The sequence below is a fragment of the Epinephelus lanceolatus genome, chromosome 23 (assembly GCF_041903045.1).
Source record: "Epinephelus lanceolatus isolate andai-2023 chromosome 23, ASM4190304v1, whole genome shotgun sequence".
Classification (NCBI taxonomy): domain Eukaryota; kingdom Metazoa; phylum Chordata; class Actinopteri; order Perciformes; family Serranidae; genus Epinephelus; species Epinephelus lanceolatus.
Window position 1 is genome coordinate 8,948,323 of NC_135756.1, and position 13,664 is coordinate 8,961,986.

Consider the following 13,664-nt stretch of genomic DNA (forward strand, 5'->3'; position numbering starts at 1 on the left):
GTCGAAACAAAGTTTTTATTTACTTAAATTTCACAGATAAGAAACAATAAATTGTGAAGACAATAAAGCTTCCACAAAAATAGTATTTTAAGTCTTGTGTGTGATTTATCCTGGCTTCATATGAGCAGAGGAAATCTCTGCTCGTCGCTAGGCTAATTCATACAATGTAAAATGCCATAGGCTTGTGCTAATAACGTTAGCTTGTTATATTCGTTTAGAAAACGTGTTTAGTATAAGACAGTTGTTTTGTCAGTGGACCCTGTGAGCTGTAATGGAGCCACATTATGAAACGTTAAATGTTGCTGTTGTCCCTGGCTTCATATGAGTAGAGGAAAAGTTTGCTAGGTGCTAGGCTAATTTATACAATGTAAAATGCCATAGGCTTGTGCTAATAACGTTAGCATGTTGTATTTGTGGGGAAAATGTGTCCAGATAAAGACAAGTGTTTGTCTGTGAATGCTGCCAGTTATAGTGAAGCTGATTTGTGTACTTGTGTTTAAAATTGTCTCTATTAAGCCATGTTTAATGTGTGTTTTAAATCAACTAAACTTTACAGCACTTCACAGAAACCCCACCGCCAAATAGTGTTTTGGAGGTGTAACTGTTGTGCAGCTGTATATTTTCAAACAGGGTAATAAAATCCCTGTCTTTGCACTTTATTTTGATCACAGTCTGTTTTTATAAAAGTGCTTGTGACATCTCAAACGTGGCTTTGACTTGCAGCTGAAAACATGTCACCCATTTCGTGAAAATACCAACATATATATTGTGTATCGCCAGTCAGCCTGTAAATATTGCAATATGAATTTTTGTCCATGTCGCCCAGCCTTAACTCAGCCGTTTATTAAAGAATCGATTTATCGTTTAATAAATAATCCAAAAATGGAAAAAATTCTTGATGAATTGAAGTCAAAGGGGTCCACAACAGTTCAACAACAGCAAAACTATATCAAAACACAACTTTTGCTGTATAATTCAAGCGTCATGTATCCAGTCATATCCTCAGTGCTTCCTAAACAGACAGCCCTTTCCAATGGGGAACTGAATCATAAGTGAAGCTTATCTATGCTCTCTCTCCATTGACAAAATCAGTAATTTTACCTCACTGAACACAGGAGCTGCTGGTCTCCATCAGTTAGTTTGTTTCTGATATTGTGTGACTCTGGTGTGTCAAAGGGTTAATTCGGCTTCACTGAAATCACTAGGGATGCACCGAAATGAAAATTTGTGGCCGAAGCATATTAAACACTTGGCCGAATAACGAGTACCGAATATTGTTATTTAGTTTTTCATTAGTTTTTGCAGATGAACCCCCTCCAGATTAGTGTTGTCACGGTACCAAAATTGGATCCCACTGTACGATACCAATGAAAATGTCATGGTTCTGAGTAGTATCACAATACCACAGCAAAAATGAGGTAGATGTGCCTTTTGTCATTTATAAAAAGATAAATCACTTTTCTATAATACATCAATGATATTTCAATGGAATAAATTGCTTATTGACTTATTCATACTTCAAAAACAGCATCAATCAGTGATGAACATAGGGGAGATCAAAATAAAATAAATAAATAAAATAAGAATCAATGAGCCACCCTCCTCCCCTGACAGTCCCCTCATAAGTAAAGAACAGTCCCTAAAGTGCGGTGAGGTTTGTGGACCGTGAACGGCTCGTTTCTCCTCTGACACATCACATACCTGTGTTCGGCTGGCTCGGCTGTTCAGGTACTTCTGGGCAGTCCACACGCCAAGAAGAGGATATTATTGGAGCTGACTTCTCCGTCGCCGGTATCAAAACTATTTTTAGTCGCAAATGCGAGTGCCGTGACGGGCGTATCGCCACACTGCCGACATTTCACTCCGCTGGTCACGGCACGCTGTTTGATTGCGTTATCAAAACACGCCACTATTATTCGGCCTTGCTTTTAACTTATTCCACCGAATACCGAATGTGTGTTTTTTTGCAATATTCGGCTGAATATATTCGGTTACCTAATATTCGGTGCATCCCTAGAAATCACAAATTAACGTAAAAAAAACTAACTGGTTGAGGCAGAGGTAGACCAGCAGCTCCTGTGTTCAGTGAGGTAAAATTACAGTTTTTGACAAAGGAGTCTGGCCTTGAATAATGCATAGATAAGTTTCACTTTTAGTTTAGTTCTCCATCAGCAAGGGTCTGTCTGTGAAGTACTGCGCATGCGACTGGAAAAATGAGACTTGGATTATACTGCAAAAGTTGTGTTAGAGTTTGTAAATGGATGATTTGATATAGTTTTACTTTAAAATAATCAAGAATTTTCTCAGTTTTTGGATTCTTCGCTTACAAATCTAAAGTAATATAGGGTGATTAATTGATACTAATGGTCATTTGCGGGTGAAGTATTCCTTTAATCCCATCACAAATTCTACCTCAGCTGTACTTTCCCAGTATTTAGTTTTGTCATGCACATGGGCTTCTGTTAGTAAACAAGGTCGAGATATCAGCCACAGAAATCTTGCTGTGTTCATTAGGTCTGTGTAATCCCTCAAGGTTTAAAGAAAAAAAAAAATCAAGCTTCTCATTTCCGCTAAGTAAAGAAATCAGGTCCCCGCAGAGGAAAGCCGACAGTAACTCGGTCACTTCGGTGCACGCTGACGCACTGACAGATGCACAGTGACAAGCAAGGTCATTCCCACCATAACAGCGATGTTGACCTCTGGCTCAACACAGCCACGGCCCCCTTATAATCCTCTTAAGACATGATCACATTCACTTCCAGGAATCCCTGAGGAGCTGCAGCTCAAACACTACAAAACACTAGATGGACTCTTTGGCCAGGCAACAGGAAGACGGCCTGTTCGAGGGCCTTTCACCTCCCAGGGACAGTCAGAGGGGATTTCTGACCAGTGGAATGTCCCTTGAAAACACAATAAAAGACATGTACAAACACGCAGAGAGCAAACATCCCTTTGACAGAGGAGTGGGGAGTCAGCTTTCATTATTCAGGCAGAGCCTTTGCACACTGCCTGGGAAAACCTCCAACTTTACTTCTTGTAATCTAAGCTTTATTATGAAATATGTGCGCGGCCTCAGCTTCCTATTTGCATTGCTTTACAGTGAACTGTGCGGCAGAGGTACCGGGTTCATCTGTCGGGAGCGGTGAAGATTCATTGCGTAAACAGGGCTCGGCATTAGGATGGATGGTTGGATCGTGACGAGAGACAGAGATCGGAGCCAAACTCCCAGAGGGTCACAATGCAAACCAGTCTTTCCTGTTTCATGCTGCAGGGCGAACAAAAGGTGCCCGCTCAAAAGGCCCTTTAGCGGTAAAAATAGCCTTACAAGGTTAACAAGGAATGCAGTCATTTGCAAGGCCTTTCCTGCCAAACGGTTTATCAGTCGTCCTTGGGGAAAACACCAGCCCCTTTTCTTTTCGACGCTCTCTTCTCCTCCTCCTGATGTAACTTAGTGCTCAGCAGCTCCCTCTCCATCTCTAACATACAAGTACACAGCAGTGGACACAATCTCACAGGAACATGAACTGCAATAAATACTGCCAGAAAGACTTCCATTTCCATAGTTTGTCTTCTTGCTTTGGATTGCACTATTTAGTACTTAAATGGGAAATTTTTCTCACAACAATTCATAAATGCCAGCTTAACAGGGCACCGCTTCAAGATTAAGATGTGGGAAACGCAGAGGTTTTTAAGATTAAAAAACTGAAATTAAACAGAAGTTCGTCTGTGTCAACACAAAGTGAATTGCACAGTGACTAACCACTCTGCTATGCACAAACTTGCCTGAAATGTGGAATTGGGAATCTCAGAGTTTATTTTGGAAAGCGATGCAGCCCGTTTTGCCCTCTAGTATTCCAAATTGCTGTGCATTTCTTCTCCTCCAAATAAAGGGAAAGGGGGATCTGTGTGCAACCATATAAGGGATGTTTTTGCCCCTGAATTTATAAAAATGAGTCTGTGTATTTTTCTGGCAAATGCCTTACCTTTGATTGTGGAAACAAGCAGGGAAGGTGAGGAGGGATGAGTGACTGATGCGCTGACTAAATGTTTTGAGGTATGTGTTCATTTTTTAGACACAAAGCACAGTTCTTTAAAATCACTGTCAGTGGCTGTAGATTTGGCACTTTTTACAGATCACTCTCCTAAAGTTTGTAAATGAGAGCACAGTTTGTACTAGCCGACAGATTATTTACATATTCTGAGATAACACATCGTTATGAATAAAACAAATGATGTTACGTAATGTATATTTAATATTTGTAGAAATATTTTTGCACCAGTGTGACTCAGATAAAGATCTGGATCACTATCAATCCAGGAGAAAGAGCAAACACATCTGCCGTCCTTCCTCCAAAAATGGTCATTTTAAAGTCTGCTACTGTCAATCTTTCAGTCAGGAACACAGAGATTTAACCATTTAATGCAACAAATGGAAATACAGTTAAGCTTGGTGCTGATGGCTCCACTCTTAAGATGCCCCCTGGATAAGACAAGCAGCATGCCAATCCAAAATGGGGAGCGCAATGTAAAAACCCCTGTGTGTACAAGAGTGGGCCCAAGCAAGACTTAAAATACCTTTTTAACCTTGGAGCCCTGTTAGGACTCTGAATTAGGAAGGTGGACGCTGGGGTGGCGGAGGTAAAGCTTCGCCAACAGCAACAGCGGTGTGTGTGACAGCATTGGTGGAGCAGGGATCAGTGAGTAGGTGGCCAAATTTAAATGGACCACCTTGTTAGGAGAATGATTTCTGTGTCCTGCATGAAGTACTGCAAAGTTTCATTTATCAGTGCATAGTGCCCTGATGCATCTCATCATGCCAGATGGAAGAAAGTACTATACTTCACTGGGACTTTAAAGTGGATTAAAAAAATACAATAAATCAGAGTTTGAGATGTACTGTTGCCTGATGGCCCAGGGATATCGCTGGTAGATGGCCCCCTGTGGCCACAAAGTTTTACCAGGGTCTTTTGCGATTAAGACCACCTGTCTCAATCAGATTACCTGTCTTGAGAAAGGTTAAGTGAATAAAAATGCCCATACTGAGATCCTTTCTGAACGCAACCCTACAGTTCCAAAAACATCCCGTTTCATTTGCCTCTTTTAGTTCAACATTCTACGGAAACAGCAAACAGCAACATTACTTGTCACCAGCTAGCGAGGGCTCGAGATTAACGGTGTCAACGACAGACAAGCGATCTTCTCGAGGAAGCCTGCGAGACTAAAGGGGTTTTGTATGTACATACAACTACTGTTAGCAAATGACAAATTGAATTGAGAAACTACAATGGTGCGCATCTTCGTGTTGTTATTACTGGGAGGAGAGCTTGTTAGTTGTTAGCTACAAGTGAGCATTAAAGGTCTGTAGTGTGCTGGCTGACAGAGGAACATTAACCTCTCTAACTCCGCCCGGACGCAGACGTCCTCGCTCCCTCCCTCCTCGCTCCCTCACTCCTTTGTTAAATGGTATCTCACAGGCGCACTACGTCATCAAACCATGTGATGTTTGGTATTAATTCAGGAAGCTCTCGACTATTCAAAAATAACATTGTTTTTCTTTTATTTATTATGTATTTTGCACCAGAGCAGCCTAAACACACAAAGTCCAAAATCGCGATGAGTGCTGACAAGTCATGTCATGCCGTTTTTCGAGGGGAAAAGTTAAAGGATTACTTGCGATCTTATGCGGACCTGTTAGCGGGGACTTAGATCTTTTATAAAAGGGTAAAAGGAGTCTCACTCCTACCACTATTTTTGGCAGAGATATACTGCTGAGAAAGTGGAATCATAACTTTCACGTTTCATATGGCTTTATTTGGTGATATTTTATCACAAATAACAGGTATCTTTTCCTTCTTCTGTAAATATCAGTCTGTGATAAATATGGAGAAGTTGATCATTTTAATGCAGGGCTGCCAGAGCTTTACATCTGTCCCACGGACGATAGGCCTACACACTTAAAAACAGCTCCTGGAAGAATATCAGCTCTCCACTTTCAGATAAATAGGCTTTGATACTGTACTTGCTAAAGTTGCTTGGCAACCTCAGACGCAAGCTGCTGCCACAGTCTTGAAGGCTGGCTCAAAAAAGGCACAAAAGTAGCACCCAGTGCCCAACCTTACGTTTTCCAGGCTGCTAAAGACGCGGCATGTGTATGGCCCTTGTCTTGTGTTAAATTGCCTCTTCTGTAGGCTATTGTTTTTATGTAAGTTTACATGTGGGCCATTAAAAATGTGCTCTGGCCACCAAATTTAGGTTGCTCAACAATATTGCTGAATTACATGACTAATAATCCTGGAATTGAAGTCATTATACAATCATCCATGATTAATTGCCCCCTAATTGGCTATAATTTAGGTGAATACTGTGAAATGCACCCCAAAGTTGATACACATAATAACTTGATCAACATGGACTCATGGCGGACTCAAGTTAAAGAGATTAAAAAGATGAGCGTGAGCTGAGAAGAAGCAGCCAGAATTCCAGAATCATCCCTGCTTCCTGTTTACAGCAGGACCAAGAGTCAGGGCCTCACAAGAGTGTTTACTTTAGTAAAACAAGTAAAACACGTATCCTGGTGTGCTGCAGCCTCCAGACTCATGTCCGTCACTCTGCACATGAAGAATTCAAGAAGCTACATCTGGAGTGGAGCTTCACGGTCTATTGCAAAGTCTGTTGTGGTTGGAAACTCTCTCTTCGGGGAGGAAAATGATCAGTCATCTATTCTAGAGCCCCTGGCTGCAAATATCTGAATGCATCTGAGTCTTTGTCTGCACAACAGCAGGCAGCGAGCTTTAGGTCCCACTCTGACATTTGCCTTTAGAGTGACTGTCAAAGTGACGCAGTCTCATGGTTAATTTGAGTGAGCTGAGTTTATTGTATGGCAGTACACCCACAGCATTTGACTCAAAAAAGAAAAGGAATGATGGAGTGCCAAAGGCTGATGTCACTCAAACATACACTCAGACAGGGGAGACTGTTCTGAGGAATTTAGCATTTTATGTGCACAGAAACATTTGAAACAGACACATGTAATAATAACTGGGCTCTAAAAGAAGTATTAAGTAAGGATTAATGCTCCATATAATTCTTTTCACCATAAAATAAGCTCAGACGAGGTTAACACAGAACACAGATTCCAAAATAGCAATGAGGGGGCTCATTCTGCATTAATCTGCGTTTGTAAAATGCATGTAAAAACATTTTACAAGCTGAGGTCATGAATAAGACACAGGGATATTACATAACTTACATATGTCTTCGACACATTTTATTATCCTGGAGGTGAGATTGAGCCCTTCTTGGATTTCATTTTCCCTGCACACTGCCTTTATCATTTGTCTGATTTAACATGTGCAAATAAATACAGACTCAAAGTGAAACATGCTGTGCATTCCCCCCGCTATTGTCGACTTAACAAAGACAAGGTGATGTTTCAAAATGACTTCAAGTCTCCACAAAAACACTGTTGAGCACTGACACAACAGAGGCAGTTGTAGCTGCAGTGGCATCCATGACAAACACTGGTGCAGTAATGCAAACGTATAGAGTAATATTACCATTTGGCCTCTAACCAGCAATCAGAATGTTACATCTACAGTCTATCTGTTTATAACAATTCTATCCAAGGTTCACTTCATCTTTCTTTTAATGTCATTTGACTAGGAATGAACAGTTGCCACTTACTGACTCTGATCTGGTGCTTTTACATGAGAAACAGCAGTCTGTTATTTGGAAAAGGGCACTTTGGTCACTAATAATGGCAATACATGATCATACACTGTTCTGGGAATGCATTTTCTATGGTAAGTATTTAATAAACCCTTCCTAAAAATGATTGTAATCTAAATAAGGCCTGGGCAATATGATCCAACATTTATATTACAAGTATAAACCGAATCATGTTTGTTAACAGTTAGACATGGGCGGTATCACAGTATACCAAGGTATTCAGAAATCGCGAAGGTATGATTTTCAATACCGTCATAAACACGGGTGTTACTCTTTCTATTAAACTCATTGTATGTAGTGCACAGCACACGCTACTAGGGGTCAGTCTCTGAACTCTACTGACAGAACAGGCAACAAAACTAAAAGACACTGGCTACGGTTACATAATGGCCTCTCATTCAGAATGAAATAAATCTGAAAGAAATCATTCGGAATTAAAAGTTTTTCCAGGTAGTTTACATGAGAAATATTCATTCTTAATGAGGGTTTACACGGGAGATCAGTTCAATCGCCTTCATTTGGGTCTGTGCAAGGTTTGGGGCAGGGAAGGTTTCTGATTGGATAGGGGGCGGGGCGGATGTTATGTGTTTACGTTTACCTGAAGAAAACACTGTAGTCCTCGCTCCGGATAACAAGATGCTTGACGACGCCGTTCTTAGTGCCTTTTTTGGGCTTGTTTTGCTTATATTCTTGAAGCAGCAGTACGACAACAACCTTGTTCTGCTAATGCTTCGTCTGTTGAGGAGGAGAAGGGAGGTACAAGGTCGAAGAAGGGAGATAGAAGACCGTGCTGTGGCGAATGGAAACCGGTGAGTGCAACGAGTCAGCCCGTTGCTATGCACGCTATATACGTCATCGCGCCAGAAGGGCAAGGAAATAGAAAGACCGGAATGAACTTGTATACATGCACACAAAATTCTTTCATTCAGAATGACAAACGGAATAAACCACCCCCTTTAATCGAATTTAATTTTCAATCGGAATGACCGTTTGCATGACCACTTTTAATCAGAAAGGCCTTTCATTCCGAATGAAAGTGGAATTAAACTGTCCATGTAAACGTACTGACTGTGACGCCAAGTGGTGGAGGAATAATGCCCACATTGGCCGCGTGCACAGGACTGCAAACAGCCAGCCAGAAACGATTGAGAGTTTTTGAATGTTGGAAAAGTGGACTAACTAGCGGGATGAGTAACAGGTTTGAGTTTTATTTTGTTTTTGGCAGGTCTGAATGAAGTGCAAGTTAACAAGGCAATAAAGCCAGTCTCTGTTCCGTGACCGAGAGAAATGAGAATTCAAAAGATGTACAGTTGGATGTCTTTGTTGAACAAGGAAAACTGATGTGAGGATATTACTTTTCTTAACACTGTGTGAGGTTCTGTTGTGTATTTACTGTTTGAAAATGCTGTTGCGCATTTCTGATCCGTCGTTAGCACAGTTAGCTTGTTTATTATGTTAAATGGGGCAAAGAAACAAAAAACAAATTGTCAAATATTCATATTTAACAGCCAAACCTGACATTCTGAATCAGGTGCAGCCCTATTAATTTCACATATGTCTGCAATTTAAATCAACTAGCTGTCTACCAAGGTGTCTGAACAGTTACACATAGTAGACATGTGGACGGGACTTTAGGTTGAATGGTTGGTCATTTAAACAATACTAGATGTAAGTATCTAACTATATGGGATTAGACACATTATTAAAAAAACTGATAAAAGTACAATCTTCTTCTCAGAGAACCTTTTTTAAACAATACTATTGAGCGTTGAGGTAAACATGTGTAAAAGTAATCCCTGTGAGCAAAAACCTCTGACCTCAGGCCGTTCTAAATATTCTGTTTCCAATTTTCTCTACTTTGGCTACAAGCTGATGTCAGCTTGTGATGGACTTCTTTATATCGGTGAAGATTCTCAGTCAGCCAGGTCATGGTAATCTTAAGTGCTATATCGTAGGCAACTTAACTTGCCTGAGTTTCTTGAATTTCAATTTGAATTCCCGTACCAGTCAAAGGGCATTCAGAGAGAACTGAGGAAGCCTCCAGTAGAGAAGTCCAGTTGCCTACAATATAGCACTTAAGATTTCTTTATATGGTCATCTGCTCCTGGCACGTTACTGCAAGTACTTGTATTTACGTATAGTGCTACATGTAGCTACATACTAATGTCTGGGAAAAATGTTGTGACAATTTTGGTTTGGAGGCTTAATTCGTGATTTTTCACGGTAAAAAGTGCCGCTATACTCCATTACAATCATTTCTTGGCTGCAAATACATTGCAACATGGAGCTACATGCTAATATATGGGAATCATGTAATCTTGGCTCCTGATGTTGTAGATTTTGGTCTAGAAGCTCTTATTGGTGGTTTTTCATGGTAAAAAATGACGCTGCGCTCCATTACAGTAACTTCCTGGCCGCAATGACAATGCAGATGCAGAGAGTACAGATACAGAAGACCTGGAAATGCTGACCAATCAAAGCAGACTGGGCTTTTCCAGGATGGGGGGTTTAAAGAGACAGGTGGTTAAAAACAGTGTTTCTTGAATATTAAAACATGTAAACATGTTCTACCAGAACCCCACAATATGATTATGAACCTGAAAATGAGCGTAATATGTTTATTTTAGGATCCAATATGAACTTCCATGCTGCCTCGTCACCCTGCCAGTGTCCTGTCCACTTAGCTCTCAGATTTATCTCTAAATGAGCAAAGGGCACCTCCGCCAGAGGCACGCTCTCATACAACAGGCCTAATGACTTGGGTGTATTAATCACCTGTCACTCGCCACAGCACAGTGACTTCATTAAGATGATCTATTAGAGAGGAGGGACGCTGGCACAACGATGCCCACTGTCTTTTAATTGGCACTGCCAGTCAGCTCAGGCATCAGCACAGACAGGCACAGCGCTGCGCTCAGGTATGGCAGAGATCAAAGTGAGGACATCCGCCCCGGAGCTGCTGGCTGATTAATGTGACACTACAGACTGCCAAGGTCAGTGTTAGGTCCATGAGGGGTACGCCAACTCAGAGCAGGAATGAGACATCATTTGACAGACTCAAAAAAACAGGTGTGACTAGACCTCAACGGATCTGTGGCAAAAAATATCACATCTAACCCTTTAGGAAGAGATAATACATTCTGTCACCTGCTGTGACCTTATCCAAAATCATCTGTAATCAAAATATCATCAAGCTGTTAGTAGTATGCCTTGTGGCAGATATTCAAAGTCGGCCTCCATTTTATTTAAGCATACAAAGGATTTTCTCAAACAATTTTTGCTCAACTTTTATTGAACCAGTCGGCTCTCCTGAAATCAAACTCTCATGTTGCGGCCAAAATGGCAGCATAATTATGTCACACGGCCCGACACTGAACTGAGGAGGAAGAGTAATGAAAGGAAGAAAAATATAAAAGGCATTAGAGCAGATTAAAAACCATTTCACGGTAAAACTAAAGCTGCGCACTGTCGTGATTTACCACCATTCCATTTATGATGTATCACCGCAGCCGCTCTGGTTTCATTCACTCTTTCCAAAATCTGATGCCTCTTTATTTGATTTAAGTCCCCAAAAAATGCAAAACAGGGTCTTTTTTTAAAGGGTTGTCTGGGGACAGAGTCGAGTCAAACAGCGTACAGGACATTCCCAAGAATCAAAGCTTTTATTGGCCACAAAGCCCCCGGGTTGCTTTCTTTAAAAATCATGTGTTGATCAAGTGAAAGCCTTGCACTCTTTAGCTTTGAACTTGAAGTCCTCTTGACCCTCATTTTCACTCCAAGTGAGATTATAATATTTTAATCAGCACTCAGCCAGACCTCAAAACGAGTTTGCTTTACACGGGGGGTGCGGTTAAAAAAAGGGCCTTTGACAAACAAACAACAGGGGTCTGGCTGTGATTGTTGACCCAGAGATAGCAGCATCAGCATTCCTCTGGATGTGTCAGACAGAGCTGAGGCCTGAGGGCAGGCTGCTCAGACTCAGCAGGGCCAAGCAGAGATCTTTGACTGTCTGAAAAAAACTTTAATACATGTGTGGGAAACAGCTCTACGCACACTTTAAGTTTGCCAAACTTGTTCTCTGGTCTATAACTTCCACAGTAGGTTGGAACGGAGCAGCGGTTTTCGACCAGGCTCGTAAAGAGTCTAACTGTGGGTGTGTTTGTGTGTGTGTGCAGGGTTGAGAATTTGAGGGGGGGGTGGTGGTGGTGTCGGGCGGATTCACTCTATATAAATGGGACTTCTTTACACTCCAACACCGCAGACCTCCACAGAAAACCACACGGCCCCTGCTCAGTCCTCTGCTCAGAGATGTCTGGCTTAGCAAGAGGTCTTAAACTAGAGCTGAGCGATACATCAGCAAGTTGATATCAGCATTTACATGCACGTTTCCAGTTACTGAAAAAGAAGATGCTAAGCACAAAACTACAATGATAAATATTTCGTTGGTAGTATTCGACATGATCTCTTTTAAAGTATGAAATATCAGGGTTTCCTGCAGCATAGCTGGCTCTAAATGTTATTATTCTCAAGTACTGAGATTGTTATTGGCCTCCAGTATCAGTTAGGCTCTAAAATCGAGTTTATACTTGATGCAGGGGTTAAACAGTGGTCCCCAAATAGATGTTTTACAGCTTAACTTTTGGTTATAGTTGGATATCAGCCACTGATAGCTCAGTGCAACAACAGGGAGATAAAGTGTACATTATCAGGTCGTATTGTACTTTCATTATATTCCCCGCAGTAACTGTGTTGACATTTCTCATTTTCTTTGTGATTTACAGCAACACATTCTTAGAAAATACACATTTTACATGATTATAATGATGACAGGGAAGAAGAACTGCAGCGAGCATAAGCTTTGTGTGTTACTGAGAGCTAGAGGATGACTTGCCCCTTTTTTCCACCAAAATTAGCGCTTACATGCAGGCTTTTTAAACACAGAAAAACCTGCTAATAATAGGCGACAGGATGCCCTTCTATTTTGTTTTTGTTTTCTGGGGTGCCCTCTTTGACATCACAAATGTGATGGAAAACGGAGGTGTGCTCTCTTTGCCTTAGGCTTTCCACGTAGGCACATGGAAGGGCAGAGAGGTGTGCGTTCTCTGCCTTAGGCTTTCCATGTAGACACGTAGCAGGGCAGAGAGGTGTGCTCTCTTTGCCTTACACTTTCCACGTAGGTGCATGGAAGGGCAGGGATGTTTGCTGTCTCTGCCTTAGGTTTTCCATGTAGGCATAAGAAGGGCTGAGAAGTGTGCTGTCTCCGCCTTAGGCTGTCCACATAGACACACAGAAGGGCGGAGAGGTGTGCTCTCTTTGCCTTACGCTTTTCACATAGCTGCATGGAAGGGCAGAGAGGTTTGCTGTCTCTGCCTCAGGCTTTCCTCATTTGCACATGGAAGGGCAGAGAAGTGTGCTCTCGCTGCCTTAAGGCTTTCCATGGAAGCGCTAGGAAGGGAGGAGATGTGCTCTTTTTGCCTTAGGCTTTCCACATAGGTGCATGGAAGGGCAGGAAGGTTTGCTGTTTCTACCTTAGGCTTTCCACGTAGGCGCATGCAGGGCAGAGAGGTGTGCACTCTCTGCCTTAGGCTTTCCACGTAGGTGCATGGAAGGGCAGGGAGATGTGCTGTCTCTGTCTTAGGCTTTCCACGTAGGTGCATGGAAGGGCAGGGAGGTTTGCTGTCTCTGCCTTTGGCTTTCCACATAGGCACAAAGAAGGGCGGAGATGTGTGCTCTCTCTGCCTTAGGCTTTCCACGTGGGCGCATGGAAGGGCAGGAGGTTTGCTCTCTCTGCCTTATGGCTTTCCACATAAGCGCTAGGAAGAGGCTTTCTGTGTGGGCCTGAGGAAAAGCCGAGAGGCCCCAGAACAGAGCCATAATTCCAAATATAATACTGCAAATGGAAATAAAGGTTTCTTTGACTAAAGTGTTCCCGACTT

General features: G+C 41.9%; 1 protein-coding gene across 1 annotated transcript in view; it reads right to left on the reverse strand.

The window, feature by feature from the left end:
• pawr (PRKC, apoptosis, WT1, regulator) overlaps positions 1 to 13,664 on the reverse strand; it is a 126,178-nt gene that overhangs the window by 47,362 nt on the left and 65,152 nt on the right. The window lies entirely within an intron of this gene.